Raw genomic sequence first — 24,272 nt, 5'->3', positions numbered from 1 at the left:
AAAACAAACTAATTACTATAACAAGACAGACTCACAGATATAGAGAGCAAAGCAGTGGCTACCAATGGGGAGAGGAAAGGGAGGAGGGGCAAAATAGGGGCAGGGGATAAGAAGTGTAACAAACTACTGCTACTGCTAAGTCGCTTCAGTCGTATCTGACTCTGTGTGACCCCACAGACAGCAGCCCACTAGGCTCCTCTGTCCCTGGGATTCTCCAGGCAAGAACACTGGAGTGGGTTGCCATTTCCTTCTCCAATGCATGAAAGTGAAAAGTGAAAGTGAAGTCGCTCAGTCGTGCTTGACTCTTAGCGACCCCATGGACTGGAGTGGGTTGCCATTGCCTTCTCCGAACAAACTACTAGGTATACATAAGTTACAAGGATATATTTTACAGGACAGGGAATACAGCCAATATTTTATAACTATACATGGAGTATAATATATAAATAATATATATATAATATATAATATATATAAAAATTTGAATAACTATATCATACATCTGAAACTAATATAATATTGTAAATCAACTATAAGTCAGTTTTTTAAAAAAGCAAATAGTGACAAATATTAACAATACATAAGTCTGTGTAAAGAGCATACAGCATTCTTTGTACCATATTTATTCTTGCAACTTCTCTAGGTTTAGAATTATTTCCCAAAAACAAAGCCAAAACAAGACAAAACCGAAAGGAAAGCCTGTAGTTCTATTCAGGGATTATCCCTCATACACCACTGCATTCCAAAGTCTGACCTAGTACCTGCTCAAATGTTTGCTACATAATGAAGAATGAATTTCACAATAGTAAAGCAAACTAGCTAGTAAGGTAAGAAAATATATATAGATGAACCTTGCCCCCTACCTTCTGTACACCCCATCTCGCAATAAAAAACTGGGGGATCAGGGATCACGTATGTAATGACTTGTGAACGCTAAGGGAAAATGAAAAATGAGTTTAGGATACTAAATCACTGGGTATAGTTTCTAGTTTGCCCCTTTTAAAGCACCCCAGATCTGAAATGCAAAGAGATTCTACCAGTTTAAGCTTAATATTATTCAGCCATTAAAAGAATACATTTGAATCAGTTCTAATGAGGTGGATGAAACTGGAGCCTATTATACAGAGTGAAGTAAGCCAGAAAGAAAAACACCAATACAGTATACTAACGCATATATATGGAATTTAAAAAGATGGTAACGATAACCCTGTATGTGAGACAGTAAAAGAGACACAGTGTATAGAACAGTCTTTTGGACTCTGTGGGAGAGGGCGAGAGTGGGATGATTTCAGAGAATGGCATCAAAACATATATTATTATCATATGTGAAATGGATCTCTAGTCCAGGCCTGATGCATGAGACAGGGTGCTTGGGGCTGGTGCACTGGGAGGACCCAGAGGGAGGGGATGGGGAGGGAGGTGGTGGTGGGGGGGTTCAGGAACACATGTACACCTGTGGCGGATTCATATCAATGTATGGCAAAACTACTACAATACTGTAAAGTAATTAGCCTCCAATTAAAATAAATTAAAATAAAATATAAGTATTTAAAGTCTTTAGTGTTTATTTAACTTTTTTTTTTAAAGAAACAAGGTTTGAATTTTCCACCTTTTTGATCAAAACAAACACTACCTGCCATTTTCACAGTAAGATGATCTATACTTTGCACTAGCCACAGGAGTCCTAACTGGATGAGTAACCTTGCCAAGTCACTGAAGCACTAAGGCAGTGCAGTCCAATTAAACCATAATGTGATTCATTTTATTGTCCTAGGAGTTACATTAAGTAAAAAGAAGCAGGTGAAATTATTAATAATTCTAATATATTTAATCCAAGACAGCAAAAAGACTATTGTTTTTAACATAAATTCAATATAAACATCACTGATATTTTACAAATTTTTTTCAAACTAAGTCCTGGGAGTGCAGGTATACTTTATATTTATAACATATTTCAAGTGCTCAGTATCCACCTGAAGTTACTATCCTCTTTCAACAATAAAAGCGAAGACTCTACACATGGACATCACCAGATGGCCAACGCCAAAATCAGATTGATTATATTCTTTGCAGCCAAAGATGGAGAAGCTCTATACAGTCAGCTAAAACAAGACCAGGAGCTGACTATGGCTCAGATCATGAACTCCTTATTGCCAAATTCAGACTTAAATTGAAGAAAGTAGGAAAAACCACTACACTATTCAGGTATGCCCTACATCAAATCCCTTATATTATACAGTGGAAGTGATAAATAGATTCAAAGGATTAGATCTGATAGAGTGCCTGAAGAACTATGGACAGAGGTTCGTGACACTGTACAGGAGACAGGGATCAAGACCATCACCAAGAAAAAGAAAAGCGAAAAGGCAAAATGGTTGTCTCAGGAGGGCTTACAAATAGCTGTGAAAAGAAGAGAAGCAAAAGGCAAAGGAGAAAAGGAAAGATATACCTAGCTGAATGCAGAGTTCCAAAGAATAGCAAGGAGAGAATAAAGTCTTCCTCAGTGATCAATGCAAAGAAATAGAGGAAAACAATAGAATGGGAAAGACTAGAGATCTCATCAAGAAAATCTGAGATACCAAGGGAACATTTCATGCAAAGATGGGCACAATTAAAGGACAGAAAAGGTATGGACCTAACAGAAGCAGAAGATATTAAGAAGAGGTGGCAACAAAAGACAGAACTGTACAACAAGATCTTCATGACCCAGATAACCACAATGGTGTGATCACTCACCTAGAGCCAGACATCCTGGAACACCAACTCAAGTGGGCCTTAGGAAGCATCACTATGAACAAAGCTAGTGCAGGCGATGGAATTCCAGTTGAGCTATTTCAAATCCTAAAAGATGATGTGGTGAAAGTGATGCACTCAACATGCCAGTAAACTTGGAAAACTAGCAGTGGCCACAGGACTTGGAAAAGTTCAGTTTTCATTCCAATCCCAAAGAAAGGCAATGCCAAAGAAAGTTCAAATTACCACACAATTGCACTCATCTCACACACTAGCAATTTAATGCTGAAAAGTCTCCAAGCCAGGCTTCAACAGTATGTAAACTGTGAACTTCCAGATGTTTAAGCTGGATTTAGAAAAGACTGATGAAGCACAGATCAAACTGCCAACATCCAATGGATCATCAAAAAAGCAAGAGAGTTCCAGAAAAACATATACTTGTGTTTTATTGACTATGCCAAAGCCTTTGACTGTGTGGATCACAACAAACTGTGGAAAATTCTTCAAGAGATGGGAATACCAGACCACCCGATCTGCCTCCTGAGAAATCTGTATTCAGGTCAAGAAGCAACAGTTAGAACTGGACATGGAACAACAGACTGGTTCCAAATCGGGAAAGGAGTACATCAAGGCTGTATATTGTCACACTGCTTATTTAACTTATGCAGAATACATCATGTGAAATGCTGGGCTGGATGAAGCACAAGCTGGAATCAAGATTGCTGGGAGAAATATCAATAACCTCAGATATGCAGATAATACCACCCTTATGGCAGAAAGCAAAGAAGAACTAAAGAGCCTCTTGATGAAAGTGAAAGAGGAGAGTGAGAAAGCTGGCTTAAAACTCAACATTCAAAATACTAAGATCATGGCATCTGGTCCCATCACTTCATGGCAAATAGATGGAGAAACAATGGAAACAGTGACAGACCTTATTTTTTGGGGCTCCAAAATCACTGCAGATGGTGACTGCAGTCATGAAAATAAAGATTCTTGCTCTTTGAAAGGAAAGCTATGATCAATGTAGACAGCATATTCAAAAGCAGAGACATTACTTTGCCAACAAAGGTTCATCTAGTGAAGGCTATGGTTTTTTCAGTAGTCATATATGGATGTGAGTTGGACTATAAAGAAAGCTGAGCACCGAAGAATTAATGCTTTTGAACTGTGGTGTTGGAGAAGACTCTTGAGAGTTCCTTGGACTGCAAGGAGATCCAGCCAGTCCATCGTGAAGGAAATCAGTCCTGAATATTCATTGGAAGGACTGATGCTGAAGCTGAAACTCCAATACTCTGGCCACCTGATGCAAAGAACTAATTCGTTGGAAAAGACTCTGATGCTGGTAAAGATTGAAGGCAGGAGGAGAAGGGGACAACAGAGGATGAGATGGTTGAATGGCATTACGGACTCCATGGACATGAGTTTGAGCAAGCTCCGGGAACTGGTGATGGATAGGGACGCCTGGTGTGCTGCAGTCCATGGGGTCACAAAGAGTCAGATATGACTGAGCGACTGAACTGACTGACCTTACTGGTCAGCGCAACTCTAAGGCCTTCAGGTTTTGATTTTAAATTACAGGCTAAGAGCTACAACTTTTAAGATTCCCCAAATCATTATCTTCTTTCCAAATCAGTATCTTCTTTAACAGTATATAATTGACTAGGCACAGGGTCTAGCACAGACAAGGTGTTCAATATTTCTTAGGTGAAATGAACAAAATGCAATTCACTACATTTAATGATAGGAATGGCTTTATGGTCTTCCCTCATAACTCAGTTGATAAAGAATCTGTCTGCAATGTAGGAGACCCTGGTTTGATTCCTGGGCCAGGAAGATCCACTGGCAAAGTGATAGGCTACCCACTCCAGTAAACTTGGGCTTCCCTTGTGGCTCAGCTGGTAAAGAATTCACCTGCCATATGAAGAACTGGGTTCGATCCCTGGGTTGGGAAGATCCCTTGGAGAAGGGAAAGGCTACCCAATCCAGTATTCTGGTCTGGGGAATTCCATGGACTGTATAATCCACAGGGTTGCAAAGAGTCGGACACAACTGAGCGACTTTTGCTTCACGCTTCATAACTTTAGGTAATCAAATCTGTTGATATTTATAGAAATTATAATGGCTTTCCTACCAAAAAGGGATTTAACCACATCCAGACAACCTGATGGCTATTTAATTATCGTCAATAAAGAGCTTCAGAAGCACCCAAAGGCTTCACTCAAGCTTTCCAAGGGGCTTCAAAGAACGGTTTTTATTAATTTCTCAACCCTACTTTCAAGTCCTTAAAATATAAGGGCAATACAACTGCCTTTTTATAAGAAAGAAAAACAAAGGTCAATAAAAACAAGGATATTTCAGATGACAAGAGCCTGGGATCCACAGACTATTTCAGACCTCTTCGGGGTTTCTAGCTCCTGGCTAGCTTTATTACCATTCAGAACCTCAGGTGCACTGAGACCAAAGTTACTTAAACTGCCTTTATCACCATTATTTATCAGCTACCATTTACTGAACAACTATGGCATACCCTGAAAAGTAGTTATAATTACCTCCACTTTACAAATACGAAATCAAACTCAGAATGGGCACATGGCAGATTCATGACTCAAACCCAATCCTGCCTTCTTCAACGTCTTTTCTTTCCACAATGTCATTGGTAGCTATCAAGGATGTTCCCAGCCGAGTGACGACAAGCACTCTTCTTTCACTAGCTGCTAGTGGGGAAAAGATAGCAAAGTCTCACCAATTTATCATCCCAATTGCGGGGTACAGGTGTGTAGGATGCGGAAGGCAGAGAGGGCAGGAAAGAATCCTTCTGCAAATCAGCTGTTTTCAGACATACAAGAAACAGATGAAGGGGAAAAGCTGCCATTTTCTTTTTTTAAGGATTACAAATACTTGCCTTCGAAAAAACATTAAAAAGCATCTTTACAATCAAGGCCAACAGCTTGCTAACCCACAAAGATGGCTACCATCTGAAAAGATGATTAATAGTAGACCTACTTTTCACAAGGAGTAGGAATCTAAACTGATAAAAGCTCATTCTCTTCAAGGGATTGTGTCAATAATCTCAAATGTGGTAAGCAGTCTGTTCTGTACAAATATTCACTCACATAAGCAGTAAGTAACATGAATAATCATTATGTATTTCACAACATATAACGTTCTCAAATAAACTTGACTTTTGAGGACGATAAAATACTGAAATACTTTTTAAAAAGCTATTTCCTTTCTGCTCAGAGGGAGGTTAAGCCAACAGATAGTTTACAAACAGAAAATATTCCAACCAATAAGATCAACCAATTTCTTAAAAAACAAAGTTTTATAGTAAAGTACTACACTGGATTTGTGTATTTAATCTCATAGATAGAATACAACTAAAATTATACACTGTCATATAGGATCTCATATTACAGATTTGAAATATTCAGATTAAAACATACAATCGATTCCTGCTCATATATATTACAGTATTCAACAACTATGCAAAACACATACAGACTTTATTACTTAACAATATTATAATGGGCTGTTACTTTTCATATCATACTAAAATGAGTCATGATGTGACACCTTAAAACCAGCCATAAGATGAGAGTAGTATTTGAATTGTACTAGGACATGACCAAACTCCTGGGACACCCCTGAAACACCCCAACTACACCACAGATGGCCACAGTTGTGGACTGTGGAGCCAGATCAAGAACGAACAAATATCAAAGGCATAAACCCTACGACTGTCACACAGTTCCAAAGCCATATAAACCAGGAGATTCTGTAGCATTGAGCCTTTGTTGCCTGCAAACTTTGCAGGATTCCGTATTTCTTAAGGCACTATAGCAAGTGAAGGGCTGGGATGGTATGCTTACCTAAGGCTTCCTCCAGCGGTGCAGAATTTCTCTCAACAGAATTCCCCCTTCCAATCAGAGAAGAAGTTCCCCATAGCTCTACTCCTATGCCACAATTCTCTACACTACAGAAGATGACCTCAACACCTAGTGCTTTGTCTCCACAGCCTTTTCTGAGCTCAGCAAATACTGAGGGCTGTGATGACCCTGACTGTTTACCTCTGCCAAAATTTTAGCTCACTTTCTAAGATAACTACATCACAGGTTATAACCCAATGGTCTGTGGGCCAAAACCAGCCCACCAATCTGTTGGGTTTGGCCTTGGCGTGATAAAAAGAAAAAAGTTGAGCCACACTTCAGGACGATTTTACATTAAACCTTGGGTATCTAGCTTTTGTCTGAAAAGTCAGATCTACCAGTAGTAGTCAACAACCAGCTGGCTGAAGCTAAGGACATACTCTCTAGCGTGCCTAATCCCTACACTCCCCTCACGTGTTCCAAACAGAGGCCATGCCTTGCTCCATTCACTGACATACTTGTTGGGTGTCTTGACAGCTGAAATGTGTTCAATAGAGAAGCTGAAAGGTAGTACTACACGTATTAGTCTGCCTAGTGTGTCTCAACAGTATGCTATTGATGTGGTAACGTGGGGCACAATGATTCATCATGCAAGTCCACTGCACGTGACACAAGGTGTTTGGCATCCTGGTCTCCCCCTGTAAAATCCCAATAGCACCTCCAAATGGCCCCAGGAAAGGTAACAATATCTGTGGCTGACAATCACTGCTAGAATGTTAAGTTTAGTGAGGTGAGCATTTCCCAGGTTTGAAAAAAAGTTAGCCTTATCGTGAGAGAACTTTTAAGATAATCTTTCAGTGGAAGGCTAAGAGGATTTTTCATACATATACCTGAAAGGATGTTACCAAAAAACAAGTGAGAAATAGGAATAGGATAGTTATTATTTCCCCTAAATGAGCCTTCCAAATAATTTCTAAAACTATCATCCTACGGGATTTTCATTCATATTAGAAACTTTTTTGACATAGTCACATATTCACAGCACTGCATCTATCTCAAATTGTTATATTCTCAAGAGACTACAGACCAAAGTAATATTCATATTCAAAGATTCATCAAAGCTATTTTCAAGTTAAATATAAATCCCAAAAAGAAACAGAAGCATATTCAGATTAAATTGAAGCTTAATGCCCCTCCCCATGAGTATCTATTTGCCAGCTGCCACCTATACAGGACATACCATACATGCCACTGCCTGCCTTCCCCCACGAATCTCCCCAACAGAAATAAAAATAAAGGTACTTGGTATTTCCTCCCAATTCCAAGGCTGGTAACAAAGAGGTAGGATATTAAAAGATAAACAAAGCTTAATGACCTTATATAGTGGTAATGGACAAAGAAATGGGAAAGCCTTGATTCTTACTTATTAGAAATATTTTGTTCAATTAAGAATGAGTTGGTAATAGGGGAGAAAATGGTATCTCGGTTAGAGAAATCAAAGATTTCCTTCATAAAGTGACTTCAAAAATATTTCAAGAACATTCTAGAAAAGGCAAAACAATAGAAGACAGTAAAAAGACCAACAGTTGCCAGAGGTTTCTGGGGAGGATAGGAGGGCTCATAGGTGAAACATAAGAGATTTTTAGGACAGTGAAATAATTCTGCATCACAATGTAATGGGAGGTACATGACATTATGCACTTGTCAAAACCCATAGAACTTTTTAACACAAAGAACCAACCTTAAAGTATACACATTTTTAAAAATCTTTTAGAAAGTCAGGGAGTTCCACGAAGGAATGGAGACCATATGATAAAATCTAACTGTATTACTAGTATACAAAACAGTTATCACTGCAGGGGATGGGGGAAAGCTGCCAATCTAAATAACTTTGGAGTAGTCTGTAAAGCTAAAGACAAAAGGAACTGTACATGAGTATTGTATTCCAGCTGATCTGCCACAGGGGTACAAGTTAACAAAACTCATACACAACTATGCATGCACAATGGGATTAAACAACTAAGTAAATGGATGGTGACTGGTGGGGGCCAGATTTCTCACTGTTGGAGTGGGAGGTTGCAGAAAAGTAAGGGGAGGAGGCTAGAATGACCTATGTGGTAATGGATTAGACTTGGAGACATCAATATGAACTCATGTTTACCTACACAGAGAGAGAGAGAGAGAGAAATGAATACATAGAAATACTTACAGATATGCATAAATATACAGGTAACATATACATAGGATTTCAGCTAAGAGGGCCTAGAAACAGGAAAATCCTAGTAGCCACACGCACACCTAGCACCTAGATCTTCATTTCCAATGGCATTCTCTAATAAAAGAAACCTGGTCTTTTAGTACCAGAAAGTAAGGACATGTTCTAAAAACAAAAAACACAAAGAAAAACCAAGAAACACATGAAGATGAGGGCATGCCAGAGTGAAACAGGAGCCAACCAAGAGAGTTCCATGGCCAAAACAAAAAAATTTGAGCAACAAAATAAATAAGGTGGCATTGGATTATGACCCACCATAGAAAAGAAATACCCATAAGCCCGAACGGATAAACAAATGACTGAATAAATAAATAAATAAATAAATAAATAAATAAATAAATCTCCCATGTAGAATTCCCAGTAATTTACGTAGAACACCCTCAAGAAGACAGAGCAAACTTCCTACTCCTTAGGAATAAGACAGGACTACACTTAGTGACTTAGTTCCAAACAACACAGCATGGAACAGAGTTTTTACAAAAAAAAAAAAAAAAGTTAACTTTAGAGCAGAGAAACTTGACAAACATATTCTTAAGCCAGGTTACAGAGTAAACATTAACAGTGGTAAATCATGATGACAGCATGTACCCTTTATATAACGTAATGAGAATGGTACCTTACCTCTATGGTCTTCCTCCCCCAAACCCATAATAACCCCAGTCTAACCATGAGAAAAATATCAGATAAATCCTAATTGAGGGACATTCCACAAAATACCTGATCAATTATCTTCAAAACTGACAAGGTCATCAAAACAAGGAAAGTCTGAGAAACTGTCACAGCCAAGAGGAGCCTAAAAAGACATGACGATAACTGAAATAGGGTACCCTGGTGGGATCCTGAAAGAGAAAAAATACATTAGGATAAAAACTAAGGAAATCTGCATAAAACATAAATTTTAGTTAATAACAGTTTTAATATTGGTTAATTAATTGTAACAAGTATACCATGCTACTGTAAAGTTATTAGTAACAAAGGAAATCCAGTGCAGGGTATAAAGGAACTGTCTATTAACTTCTCAATTTTTCTGAAAAATTAAAACTGTTCTAAAAAATAAACTTTGGATTTTAAATTACCTCAAAATGGTTTATGAGCCGTGGCACAGGACTCTTATTCACATCTCCAGCTCTCAAAGCACATTCTTTTCAGTGGACTGGAAATCTGACAACATGAGGAGATAAGTTGTCCTTTTATTAACTTCCTAACTCAATACAGTGACTTAAGCAGACAGGGTGCTAGACCACACTTTTGGGGCAAGTGGTTCTTTCCCAAGTATCATCACAGACTCTTCTTTTCCTTTAGGTCACAAATATCTTCTACAGTAAATTCTACAGTATCCCACAGAATAGAGCAGTTCAGAAAGACAAAAAGTCCACTGCCTGTTTTCTCATAAGGCTTGTGTAACACACCTGGTTGTGATTTACCACCTTGAGCTCCCCATTCCATCAAGAGTAGAAAGGATGAAGCCCAGGCCTATCAAGCATGTACAAAATTTTCAATTGCACAGGCAAAATAGTATATAACTTTTAAAACAATGCTACTGTATAACCCATTTCTGCTCCATGAAGAATAATTTTTATATACAATAGTCATCTTACTGGCTTATTTTGACAGATGAGCATTCTCTCTCTCCATCATTTAGGAACTATATCCATTCTTAGTAAATCTAATAATTCAACATTAACCTTATCATTTTAGGGCAAATACTGGCTTGTATTACATATCAGAGCCATCATGCATATAAGTTTCCAATTAATCTACTGACTCAACCTCCTTATAACCACAGCAGAGCTAAAATAACATTTCCTGTTTATAATGTAGTTTTTTCAGTGTTTTACTATATTAAAAATTTTTTTTTTCCTTCTCAGTTACTTTATCTTAAATAGTACCTGAAAACTTAACTTCAAGTATGAGCAAGAAGTGCTTGTACCTACATGAAGGCTGTTTTCTACCATGTGAAATAGCTTTTTCAGATCTCTGATGTGACAAAAATCCACCCTACATTCATGTTAACCTTATCCCCATCGACTTTAATCAGAACAGTTTTCTCTCCTTCCTAAATGACTATAAAAGCTATTGTGTGTTTGTTACCATATTGAGCACTTGAAATAAGGTTTATCAACTTTTTTTCCTCTGGGCTTTATAACTGTAAACCTTGAGAATGAGAACCAGACATGTTTTTTGACCTACAGTGCCTTGTGCACACTAAATAAATAAATGTATAAAGTTCCAAATAAGTACAAATCTAATTTTCTTTGGTTGAGGTGTTCCAACGTCTTCATTACGTCAATTATTAAAAGACATCATCTAAAAAGACACAGGACAACCTACTGGTAACCTATACAAGAGGCAAATCATCTTGACATTTTATTACTTCAAGAGTTTACTTTGAACAGTGTTTTACAAATGGTTGGCTGTGACAGTAAACCATATAATAAATTTACTAGGTGATTAGTATTTAGGGAAATAAAAACAAATATAATAGAAAATATCAGAGCGCTTCAAACTTGGGGCTTCCCAGGTTTGATCCCTGTGTCAGGAAGATCCCCTGGAGAAGGAAATGGCAACCCAATCCAGTGTTCTCACCTGGAGAATCCCATAGACAGAGGAGTTTGGCAGGCTACAGTCCATGGGGTCGCAAAGAGTCAGACATGGCTTCTCACTTAGTTCAGTAAATACTGACTCAAAAAACTGGTATGTGTGTACTAGATCAAGATTAAAATGTATTTCTTACTATGGGCTGCTTTGATAAATATTGACTTATAGACTCTGAACTATGATGAGATATTCTAGGTTCTATAGGAAAATTATTTACTACCTTTCTTTTTCTCTATTATCTGAATAGATGGCACCTTTCTAATTAACAAAGTGGAGTCATCTGAAACACATTTGGATATGACAGTTGGAACAATTCTATTTTGAATTTTCATGAGACTTTATTTTTCGCAAAAGCAACTTCAATTTGTTTTGTGTAGCTCCCACAAACACTTTAGGAGACTCACATTTTATTAAAGAAATGTGAGTTGTCAATCTCACTAACCCAGAAATTAAAGATCAGAAACTGTGGTAATTTCTGATTGGAAAGATTTGAAAGATTAACCAAAAAAATGCCATTTTAATCATTTATTTTTACAATGTCTAACCTTCAATACTCCTGAATCCACTGTTCATTCATTTAATAAAATCAGAGCACTCAGCTTGGAGATAAAGAAGGCCCATGCCCTCAAAGTGAAAGAAATGCACTGAGAGAGACAACAGAGTGAGGTTAAGTCCTATAATTTGCCAGTAAAAGAATTAAGAACCAAAAAAAAGGGGGGGGGGAGGGGGTGTGGGGCAAAGCTTCATGGAGATGACGACATTTAAACTGGGTTGCAAAGAGCAGGATTTTTAAAAATAAAAACCACAGAATTATAAAGCTGGAAAGAAATCTACACATCATCTAACATAGTGTTTTTCAACTGGGGATGAGTTTTGCCTCACAAGGCGCATTTGGCAATGTCTGGAGACATTTCTGTTTGCCATACTGGGGAAGGTTGCTGTTGGGATGTGGTGGGCACAGGCCAGGGATATTGCTCATCATTCTACAGTAAACAGGACAAGTCCTGTCAACAAAGGATCGTCTAGCCCAGTATGTCAAGAGTTCCGAGGCTGAGAAATCCTGAACCCAACCTCCAAACAATGCTCTGCTAAGTCACTTCAGTCATATCCGACTCTGTGCGACCCCATAGACAGCAGCCCACCAGGCTCCCCGTCCCTGGGATTCTCCAGGCAAGAACACTGGAGTGGGTTGCCATTTCCTTCTCCAATGCATGAAAGTGAAAAGTCAAAGTTGCTCAGTCGTGTCCGACTCCTAGCAACCCCATGGACTGCAGCCTACCAGGCCCCTCGGTCCATGGGATTTTCCAGGCAAGAGTACTGGAGTGGGTTGCCATTGCCTTCTCCGTACAATGCTCTAGAGGGATTTAAAAATTTGCTAGAAAGCTAAGACTACAAAACAGGTCTCATAACCTCTCTAGTGTTTAATTCACAACACACACACACCCACATATGTTATTATACTAGAAAACAGATGTTAAAAAGAATAGGAACATTATTATAAGGAAGAAAAATGAACTATCCATAGACATCAAAGCTGACGCTGTTATACTGTTGTTGTTTAGTCACTCAGTCGTGTCCAACTCTGCAACCCCAAGGACTGCAGCACATCAGGCTTCCCTTCATCATCTTCCTGAGCTTGCTCAAATTCATGTGGGTTGAGTCAGTGATGCCACCCAACCATCTTATCCTCGGTCGTCCCCTTCTCGTGCCTTCAAGCTTTCCCAGCATCAGGGTCTTTTCTAATGAGTCAGCTCTTTGCATCAGTTGGGCAAAGTATTAGAGCTTCAACTTCAGCATCAGTGCTTCCAATGAATATTCAGAGCTGATGTCCTTTAGGACTCACTGGTTTGACCTCCTTGCAGTCCAAGGGACTCTTAAGAGTCTTCTCCAACACCACAGTTCGAAAGTATCAATTCTTCAGTGTTCAGCCTTTTTTATGGTCCAACTCTCACATCCATACATGACTACTGGAAAAACCATAGCTTTGACTATACAGATCTTTGTTGGCAAAGTGATGTCTCTATTTTTTAACACACTATGTTTGTCATAGCTTTTGTTCCAAGGAGCAAACATTTTTTTAATGTCACTACTTCCACTTTTTCCCCTTTTATTTCCCATGAAGTGATAGGACTAGATGCCATTATCTTTGTTTTTTGAGTGTTGAGTTTTAAGCCAGTTTTTTACTCTCCTCTTTCACCTTCATCAAGAGGCCCTTAAGTTCCTCTTTGCTTTCTGCCATATTGTTATATAGTCTTTCTTGATATAGATGTACTAAAGGAATTAGGCTATAATACCATTTTAAAATTATACCCTTATTTTTTCCATTATATAATACTAGACTTTTCATCTATACAACTCATTTATTGAACATGTATCTGAGACTAGAAATATTACAATAAAACCCAGCAAGTTGGAAGATAAGCATAGGTGCACACACCCAGTTATTTCTTGGGGCAAAATGTCTTTTAAATTTCACCAGCTCAAACCACGGGGGTTCTGGGACCTGGGTAGGATTCAGTTCAGTTCAGTTGCTCAGTCCTGTCCAACTCTTTGTGACCCCATAGACTGCAGCACGCCAGGCCTCCCTGTTCATCGCCTACTCCCAGAGTTTACTCAAACTCATGTCCGTTGAGTTGGTGATGCCATCCAACCATTTCATCCTCTGTCATCCCCTTTTCTTGCCTTCAATCTTTCCCAGCATCCGGGTCTTTTCAAACGAGTCAGTTCTTCACATCAGGTGGCCAAAGTATTGGAGTTTCAGCTTCAGCATCAGTCCTTCCAATGCATATTCAGGACTGATTTCCTTCAGGATGGACCAAATGGATCTTCAGTCCAAGGGACTCTCAAGAGTCCTCTCCAACACCACAGTTCAAAAGCATCAATTCTTCGGTGCTCAGCTTTCTTTATAGTCCAACTCTCACATCCATACATGACCACTGGAAAAGCCATAGCCTTGACTAGATGGACCTTTGTAGGCAAAGTAATGTCTCTGCCTTTTAATATGCTGTCTAGGCTGGTTGTAGCTTTTCTTCCAAGGAGCAAGCGTCTTTTAATTTCATGGGTAGGACTAGTCCTCTTTATTCAAAATCAATGGCTAAGTTACTCTTTCATTTCCTGATGAAGTTTCTAATAGCAAATGAAATGGACAAAGAACTTGCTTTGGGTCCTGACTCAGGGCCTAATTTTTAACATATGAACCTATCTGGACATCTACTTTTATTTTTTCATCCTTGTTATTAAATGCACAAAAGGGATGGGGGCAAGGAGATGGAGTAAACAAACATGTTGACAGCAATACAGATTAGTTTTCAAAAAACTTTTCTGCTCTAATATGATTACAAAAATACACAAACACAGATAATACATTCCTTATCTTCAATGTTTGAACTGGTGAAACTTCAACTAAAACACCTTGTCCAGTTTGACATGCAACAACAATTCAGGATAAAAAAAAATAAAGAAAATGCTGAAGACACTATCCTAAACAAATGAAAGACTGAAGAGGTATGATTCAAACTATGAAAGACTTAAGGAAGGCTACATAAGCAAGTGATACAGTATACAAATAAAAGATCAAGAAAAAGGAAAGCAGCCATTTGTACATATTTACTACCTGAAATTTCAATGATGATGCTTATATTTAATCAGTAACAAAATGTTCATCTGACTGCCTGAGCCACTCTGATCCCCTTCCCAGTCAGTCACCTCTAGTGCCTAAGGCACAGCTCACAACTGCTGAAGGAATGGCCAAAGCTTTTCTGAGGTTTCTGCTTCATCCCTGGCAGACCAGCAGGGGTCCTTGCAGCACTGCATGATATACTAGTTATTAAATTTTGATGTGTTTGATTACAAAAATGTGCTAAGACAGTTTAAAGGCCATAGATCTTTAAATGACTCTATATGAGTCTATACAGACTCTACATTGAGTCTAATTTATTCTCTGGGAAAGTAGAAGAATGTTTAAAAATTAGCCTGGTGGGCTGCTGTCTATGGGGTCGCGCAGAGTCAGATACGACTGAAGCGACTTAGCAGCAGTAGCAGCATACCTCAAGTAAGCACCACACCCTCAGTGCAAGACCCAACAGTGAAGAGGGTATGTTTGGGGTTTTTTCCCCCTTTGTCTCCCCATCCCCCACACCCCACTATACCTTAAAAGAATTGCGACTGCTCACTCAGGACTGGGAGGCCCTCCCAATAATCCAATCCACAAAACCATTAATCTTCCACTCAAGAATAACTTTTAACTTCCTCAGGAAGGAAGAAAAGTATTGTAAGCCTTAGTGAAATAATATAAAGTCTTAGCTAAAAAAGAAAGCAGCCTTCTTTCCCCAGAGAACTACCGAGATATTTTAGGTTAATCAACTAGTTTAAGTGAATGAGTAAAAAGTTCTTTGAGATAAAAGTTTCAGCTAATAATGGCAGAAGTGACCAATTTACAACACTATTTTGCAATTTTTAATTTAATAACAAATCCATACAATTGTAGGGCTTCCTTCTGTGGTGGCTCAGCAGTAAAGAATCTACCTGCCAAGCAGGAGACTAGGGTTTGATTCCCTGGATCATGCAGATCCCCTGGCGAAGGAAATGGCAACACATTCCAGTATTCTTGCCGGGAAAATCCCATGGACAGAGGAGCCCAGTGAGCTACTGTCCATGGGGTCGCGAAGAGTAGGCCATGAGTTAGCAACTAAACAGCAACCACCACCACCATGCAATTACAGATAATGAATTGTAAAAGCATTAGGTGAAAACTGGGGCTTCATGAAGGGATCAGGCTGTCAACATCTGAACCTTCTCAACAAACTGACTACAAAAAGAAATTTTTTTTAGATAACTAGGAACACTTGAACATGGATTAGTAGTGTTGATAGTGCAGTAGTAGTGTCAGTTGCTAAGTTGTGTCCGACTCTTTGCAAGCCCACGGACTATAGCCCGCCAGTCTCCTCTGTCCACGAGATTTTCCAGGCAAGAATACTGGAGTGGATTGCCATTCCCTTCTCCAGAGGATCTTCCTGACCCAGGAGTCGAACCGTGGTCTCCTACACTGCAGGAGAACTCTTAACCCTTTGAGCTACAGGGAAGACCTGAACATGGATTAAGAAGTATTATATATGTAATTAAGGAATCGCTATCAAGTGTGTTATATATGATAACACATTGCAGTCATGTACGAAAATGTGTTGTTTTACATACATGTTACCTAAGGATGAAATAATGTCTTGGATATGCCATAAATTCTCAGCAAAAAAGAGTGGTAAGGGGACTATGACACAACTATGGTGAAATGTTGATGAATGCAGCATAGATATTCACTGAACTTTTTTTCCTGTACATTTCAAAATGTTCCAAAAAAAAATTTAAAAAGAAAATGATCAACCGAACGTTACTACAAAGTCCTTTAAGGAAGGAAAAAAACAATGTATTCAAAATAATACTTAAAAGCTGATGATTTTCATTCTTTTGTATAGAGATGACATAAAAAGAAGCTAAAAATATAAAACTACTGAAAAGATTCTTAAGGCAGTCCAGAGATGATAAATCCTTAAAGGGACAAAACCATTATATTTAAAGTCAGTTAATATTAACTAATATTATGATTAATAATTATATTAATCAGAAATTATAAGCATAGTTTATAATTATGTTAAATTCAAACTTTTAAATATTTATTGGATATTATATGCAAGGCCCTGCAACAAATAAATGATAAGGCAAAATGGTGAAGCCCATGCCCTTTTTATTTTTTTAAGCTGTCCATGCCATGTCTTAAAGCTTACTCATGAGCTGGTGAAAAATAACATACACACGCTGTACCCTGATAACAAAAAGAGTTCAGAGAAAGGAGAGATAGATTCAAGTAAATCAAGTATACTGAAGAAAAATAAAGTGGACAACAGAAAAGATACAGGATTAAAAGAGAAGGAAGAGGGAAAAGTGCAAAGGTCTGAAATAGGAGGACATTCAAAAGATACTGGTACCAATCACAGTTCTATCAACATTTTAAAGCATGAAAGTTTTGTGAATGAGATGGGGAAGAAACCCAGTGAATGAACTTCCAAGAAAACCTTGGATAGGTAGAGGGAGGGCTTCCCTGGTGGCACAGACTCTAAAGAATCTGCCTGCAATATGGGAGACATGGGTTTGATCCCTGGGTTGGGAAGATCCCCTGCAGACGGAAATGGCAACTTGCTCCAGTATTTTGCCTGGAGAATCCCATGGACAGAGGAGCCCGGCGGGCTACAGCCCCTGGTGTTGCAAAGAGTTGAAGTGACCTAGCAGAAGCACCAGAACAGCTGATTCGTGTTGATGCTTGGCAGAAACCAACACAGTAAAGTAACTGTCCCTCAATTAAAAATAAATAAATTTAATTAAACATTAAAAAAAAAGAATCCTTGGATAGGGACAAAAAATTATAGTGACAACAGTTCTCAAGAGAAAATGCAGTAGTACTAAATTTGAGGAGGATGCATCCTCATACCTGTAAACAAGTAATAACTGAACACTATATAAATGAAAAAGCTTCAAGTAAACAAGGGCATTTGACATTCACAGTTGGATGGCATCAGTGATTCAATGGACATGAACCTGGGCAAACTCCAGGAGATGTTGAGAGACGGGGAGGCCTGGTGTGCTACAGTCCATGGGGTCGCAAAGATTCAGACACAACTTGGCGACTGATCAAGGACAACAAAAATGTAAGGTAACTGTTCAAGGCTTTCATTATATGGATGCTAAAAGTAAGATGTGAGCACCATTCAGAAGCAGAAGCACCACCAGACATATAGAAACACTGACACTACTGCTAGGAAAAGCTTCTGAGGCATAAAAGCTTTTTGCTTTCTGTAAGATTCAGAGGATCTAAACAAATAAGATTTAGGCTAGGATCACATAAACAGTGATTAGAAAAGAAAGGAAAGCTTACAGAAAATACCCAGTAAGGTTAGAGACTTTGAGGTTAACCATGAGAGTGACAAGAAAGATAACAAGTACATTGGAAACAAGAGAGGCATCTTTTTTAGAATTAGAAAAATTGAGGCATGAGTAAATAGGGAATGGGATTAACTATACATGTGGGGTGATAAAGGATTAGTGACAAAGCAAACTTTACAATAAGGCAGATGGGTTGGCAAATTCTAGTGCATGACCATATTCTAGAAATGGGGTCAGGCGAGAGGCATCGAGGATGGGATATGAAGGAATAATGTCCCAATTATCTCAGTCTTTAGGATACAAGTCATGAGATCATTATATTACACGGTACACAGAAAAAAGAAAGCATAATGTGACAAAACTGGGAAATCAGGGCCATCTATAGGCAAGCGTGAACTAGCCACAAAATGAAACACTGTAATAGTCACAGACGACATAAACCACTCACCAGCTGTGGGGCCACAGACAAGTTTCTTAACCTCTGTTAGCCCCTGTTTCCAAATCCTTTGCTTAATACCATACCTCACAAGATGTTGTAGAAATTAGTTTTACACAGAAGGAAAATGTCTGTAATTTGTAAAGCACCATATTCATTTATGAGGATGCTTGCTGCTGCTGCTGCCAAGTCACTTCAGTCGTGTCTGACTCTGTGCGACCCCATAGACGGCAGCCCACCAGGCTCCCATTCCTGGGATTCTCCAGGCAAGAATATGGAGTGGGTTGCCATTTCCTTCTCCAATGCATGAAAGTGAAAAGTGAAAGTGAAGTCACTCAGTCGTGTCCGACTCTTCGAGACCCCATGGACTGTAGCCTACCAGGCTCCTCCATCCATGGAATTTCCCAGGCAAGAGTACTGGAGTGGGGTGCCATTGCCTTCTCCAAGAGGATGCTTGAGAGCTTTAATAATACAGCAAATAAGAATTTCAACAGAACCGCCTCCTTTTTTCTATTTCACCAAGACAAACACTATTATATTTACAAATGGGCACACTAAAACAGAAGTCATAATGGTAACAGTAGAACCAGAAAACCATTCTTATCAACAAGCAGGGAAAAAAAAACTTAATTGATACAGTATACCCCAATTTCAATATCAATTAAAAGGGACTTCACGTTCTGTAATTCCAGAGACTTACTTTTAGCTGAAACTTTAATTTGTCCATTGTCAAGGACTAGAAACTGCCTAGGTGGAAGGAACTAAAATTCTGCTGAGTATTCAAGTAACAACTTATTTATAATCACACACACAAATGGATTGTAACCTTTTAATTAAAATGAACAAAGTTAACCAAGTGACTACAGCTACACAAAACAAAATTTAATGAACAAGGGTCTGAGTCTGACCTAGAAAATAAGACAAAATCATGTTCTGTCATAAGAGCCAATGGGAAGGCTCCTTTTCTTGGTTATGGCATATTAGCTAATTTGAACCAAACTTCCCCCTAAAGACAAATAATAAAGCTGGACAAAATATAAAAAATGACTTTCTTAAAGGATCAAAGAACGAAAATGAGATAGTGCTTTCCGATCCATTAAAGGATTGGAATTCAGGGAGGTGAAACCAGCAATTCAGAAGAAACTAAAAGTTAAATTGTACCTTACAGCTAGGTAGGCCCAGAGGGACAACAGGAAAATCCTCTTCACTAACCTCAGATTAGAAACCTGAAGGGAGCTTAAAAATATAGGTGAGCCAGAAATTAAACAGTCCATAAATTGAAAGCAATTTGGCCCTGAGTCATTTGGTTAGGCCAAAAATATCTTGAGAGCAGAGATTTGTCTAAGTAATCCTAGATTCCCTCAAGCAGATGCCACTACCCCCAATCCCCCGCCCCAAAAAACCCTTCCTGGATGATATTATTCGTGGCTCATGATTTCTCAAGTAATTTTTCCAATTTCAATGCCCAATAAACAATTAATGACAACCAGGCACTTAGGGAAACAAGACACATAAGATCAAAAGCAACAGAAACATGAAATAACAAAAAGAGGCTCACAGAGACTCCAAATAATAGAATTAACAAAGACTTTATATTATACTTAACATGTTCAAGGAGATTAAAACTTTAAAATCTCAGCAATGAACGTGAAACCATAAAACCTGATATACCAGATTTTCATTAGAAGCAAGTAATTATTTTGTTGAAAAATACAAAAAATGAAATTAACCATTCAATGAACAGGTTTAACAGCCAATGGACACAGCTGAGAGAGTGAGTCAGAGAAGGGCTGGTAGGAAAAAAAGCTCAGAATAAAGACAGAAAGAAACATGGGGAAATGGTGTGATGATCTAACATACAATACAGTTATCTGGAATTCCAGAAGGAAAGGAGAGAGAGTATGGGGTAGAAGCAACATTTGAATGGCTGAAAATTTCCAAAATTGATGAAAGATGTCAAGCCACAAATTTAAGAATATCAATGAATTCTTAGCTGAAAATGAACAAAGAAAAAGCCACCAAGGCATCCTAAGGTGGAAAGATGATTACTTTCAAAGAAGCAACAATGCTTAATTCTCAATGATAAAGATGGATGCTAAAATCATGTGTAATGGAATCTCTAAGTAGCAAAAAGAAAAACAACTGCCAACCTACAATTCATTCCCATGCAGAGAAAATACCAATCAAGACTGAAAAGTAAGGGAAAGGAGACACAATTGCAGAGTAGAAGAAAAAGAGTTAACCTCTTCTTATAAAAAGATCAAAATCACAACTAACTGCTGAATGACCATTGACAAAAACAAACAAACAAACAAACAAACACTGGAATCTTCCAAAATGATATTCTACATCCAAAGACAAAGAAGTCACAAGATGGTAGGAGGAATACAATTGTGATAAAATCAAATCACGTAACGGCCAGGTGGACAACCCACAAATTAGAGAAAAATTATACCACAGAAGCTCTCCAACAGACATGAAAGGTCTGAGCCTCAAGTCAGGCTCCCCAGCCTGAGAGAGTAGGGCAACAGGAGAAGAACACCCAGAGAATCTAGCTCTGAAGGCCTTTGACTGTAGGAATTTCACCAGACTTGGAGAAACAGAAACTACCAGAGGAGGGTTAATACAAGATCTTATGCACACCAGGACCCAGGGCAAAAAATCAGTTGACTCATAAGAGCCTGAGCTAGACTTACCTGCTGGAATTTTAGGGCCTTCTGTGGAGGCAGGGGGTGGCTGTGGCTCACTGCAGAGACAAAGACACTGGTGGCAGTAGTTCTGGAGAGTACTCATTGACATGGGCCCTCTTCTCACCAAGACCTGGCCCCACCCAACAAACTACAGGCTCCAGTGCTGGGATGCCTCAGGCCAAACAACAGGGCGGGAACACAGCCCCACCCATCTGCAGACAGGCTGTTTATAAAGTTTTCTGGAGCCCACAGCTGCCTGATAAGCACAGCACCTGACAGGACCCTGCCCACCAGAGGGACAAGACCCACCTGCACCCACCAATGGGCAGGAACAAGTCCCTTCCACCAGGAAGCCTGCAGAAGCATCTAAGACAGCCTCATTCACCAAAGGAGACAGCAGAAGCAAGAACCACAACTCTGCAGCCTGTAGAATTGAAACTACTACCACAGAAAGTTAAGACAAAATGAGATGGTAGATGAGTATGTCCCAAATGGAGGAATAAGATAAAACCCCAGGCTTCCGGTTCAAGATGGTGGAGTAGAAAGAAGTGCACTCATCTTCTCCCATGAGAGCACCAAAATCACAACTAGCTGTTGAACAACCATTGACAAGATGCTGGAACCCACCAAAAAAAGATACTCCCACATCCGACTAAGAAGAAACCCCAGCAAGACGGTAGGAGAGGCATAATCATGATTAAAAATTAAATCCCATTCCCACCAGGTGGGTAGCCCACAAACTGGAGAAAAATAATGCCAAATAACTTCTCCCACTGTTGTGAAGATTCTGAACCCCATGTCAGGCTTCCCAGCCTGGGAATCTGACAAAGGGACTGGGATTCCCCAGGGAATCTGACCTTGAAGGCCAGCTGGATTTGATTATAATACTTCCACAGGATTGGGGGAAACAGAGACTCCAGTCTTGGAGTGAAAATATAAAACTTTGCATGCATCAAGACTCAGAAGAAAGGAACAGTGACCCCATAGGAGACTGAGCCAAAACTACCTGCTAGTGTTGGAGGGTCTCCTGTGGAGGCGTGGGTCAACAGGGGCTCACCACAGGGATGGGGGAACTGGCAGCTGCAGTCCTGGAAGACTCCCCTTGGAGTTAACACTCTTAGTGGTCGCCATTAACCCAAAAATGGAGCCCACAGACCATAGAGTCCATAGGGCTTGCTTGTCTCAGGCCAAAAAAATTACCAGGAAGGGAGCGCAACCCCACCCACCAGCAGATAATTGGACTAAAGCTTTACTGAGCAAGGCCCTGTCCACCAGAGCAGGATCCAGTTATTCCCACCACCAGGCCCTCCCATTAGGAAGCTTATGCAAGCCTCTGAGCCTCCTCCTCCATCAGAGGGCAGACAGAAGAAGCAAGAACCATAGCCCCAGAGAGACTAAAAGAAAAGCCACATTACAGAAAATTAATCAGCATGAAAAAGCAGAAAGTTATGTCTCAGATGAAGGGACAAGATAAAATCCCTGAAAAATAATTAAATGAAGTGGAGATAGGCAACCTTCCAGAAAAAGAATTCAGAAAAATGATAAGTGAAGATGATTCAGGATCTCAGAAAAAGAATGGAGGCAAAGACTGAGAAGATTCAAGACATGTTTACTAAAGACCTACAAAAACTAAAGAATAGACAGACAGATGAATAATGCAGTAGAAGGAATCCACAGAATAACTGAGGCAGAAGAATGCATAAATGACCTGGAGGACAGAATCGTGAAAATCACTGCCAAAGAACAGAATATAGAAAAAAGAATGAAAAGAAATGAAGACAGGCTGGGAGAACATTAAACACACCAACCTTCGCATTATAAGGGTCCCAGAAAGAGGAGAGAGAGAAAGGACCTGAGAAAATATTTGAAGAGATAATAGCTGAAATTTCCCTAATGTGGGAAAGGAAATAGCCTACCAACTCTAGGAAGCACAGGGAGTCCCAGGCAGGATAAACACAAGGAGGAACACACTGTGACACACAGTAATCAAACTGACAAAAATTAAAGACACTGAGAAAATACTAAAAGCAACAAGGGAAAAATGACAACATACAAGGGAACTCCCATCAGGCTATCAGCTGATTTCTCAACAGAAACTACAAGCCAGAAGGGAATGGCATGATATATTTAAAGTGATGAAAGGGAAGAACCTACAGCCAAGAATACTCTACCCAGCAAGACTCTCCTTCAGATCTGATGGCGAAATCAAAAGCTTTCTAGATAAGCAAAAGTTAAAGAGAATTCAGCACTACCAAACCAGCTTTACAACAAATGCTAAAGTAACTTCTCTAGGCAGGAAACAAGAGAAGGAAAAGACTTACCTATAGAAAATAAACACAAAACAATTAAGAAAAATGGTAATAGGCTCATGAAAGTGAAAGTGAAGTCGCTCAGTTGTGTCCAACTCTTTGCGACCCCATGGACTGTAGCCTACCAGGCTCCTCTGTCCATGGGATTTTCCAGGCCAATAGTACTGGAGTGGATTGCCATTTCCTTCTCCAGGGGATCTTCCCAAACCAGGGATTGAACCCGGGTCTCCTGCATTGTAGACAGACACTTTACCATCTGAGCCACCAGAGAAGTCTCATACATATCGATAATTACCTTAAATGTAAATGGATTAAATGCACCAACCAAAAGACACAGACTGGCTGAGAAGAAGAAAACGTGTGTACGTATGAACTTCCACTTAGCACATCACTCTGCTTGACCCCTGAAATTGTATGTAATAATTTTATATTGTT

At 39.2% G+C, this 24,272-nt stretch overlaps 1 protein-coding gene across 6 annotated transcripts in view; it reads right to left on the bottom strand.

The window, feature by feature from the left end:
- The window catches only part of TAB3 (TGF-beta activated kinase 1 (MAP3K7) binding protein 3), a 93,459-nt gene that overhangs the window by 48,840 nt on the left and 20,347 nt on the right, over positions 1-24,272 (bottom strand). For 4 of the 6 annotated variants that reach the window (XM_070783821.1, XM_070783819.1, XM_070783818.1 and 1 more), the window contains exons 2-3: positions 9,951-10,035; positions 9,592-9,713 (exon numbers count right to left, since the gene is read on the bottom strand). The exons of 1 other annotated variant lie outside the window; for it this stretch is intronic. The gene's annotated coding sequence lies outside the window, so the exon portion shown is untranslated. The remainder of the gene's footprint in view (positions 1-9,591; positions 9,714-9,950; positions 10,036-24,272) is intronic. One more of the 6 variants, XM_070783816.1, reaches the window with a different exon arrangement.

This window comes from Bos indicus, chromosome X (assembly GCF_029378745.1).
Source record: "Bos indicus isolate NIAB-ARS_2022 breed Sahiwal x Tharparkar chromosome X, NIAB-ARS_B.indTharparkar_mat_pri_1.0, whole genome shotgun sequence".
Taxonomy (NCBI): Eukaryota; Metazoa; Chordata; class Mammalia; order Artiodactyla; family Bovidae; genus Bos; species Bos indicus.
Note: the sequence above shows the minus strand (reverse complement) of the source record. Positions and strands in the feature narration are given on the sequence as shown.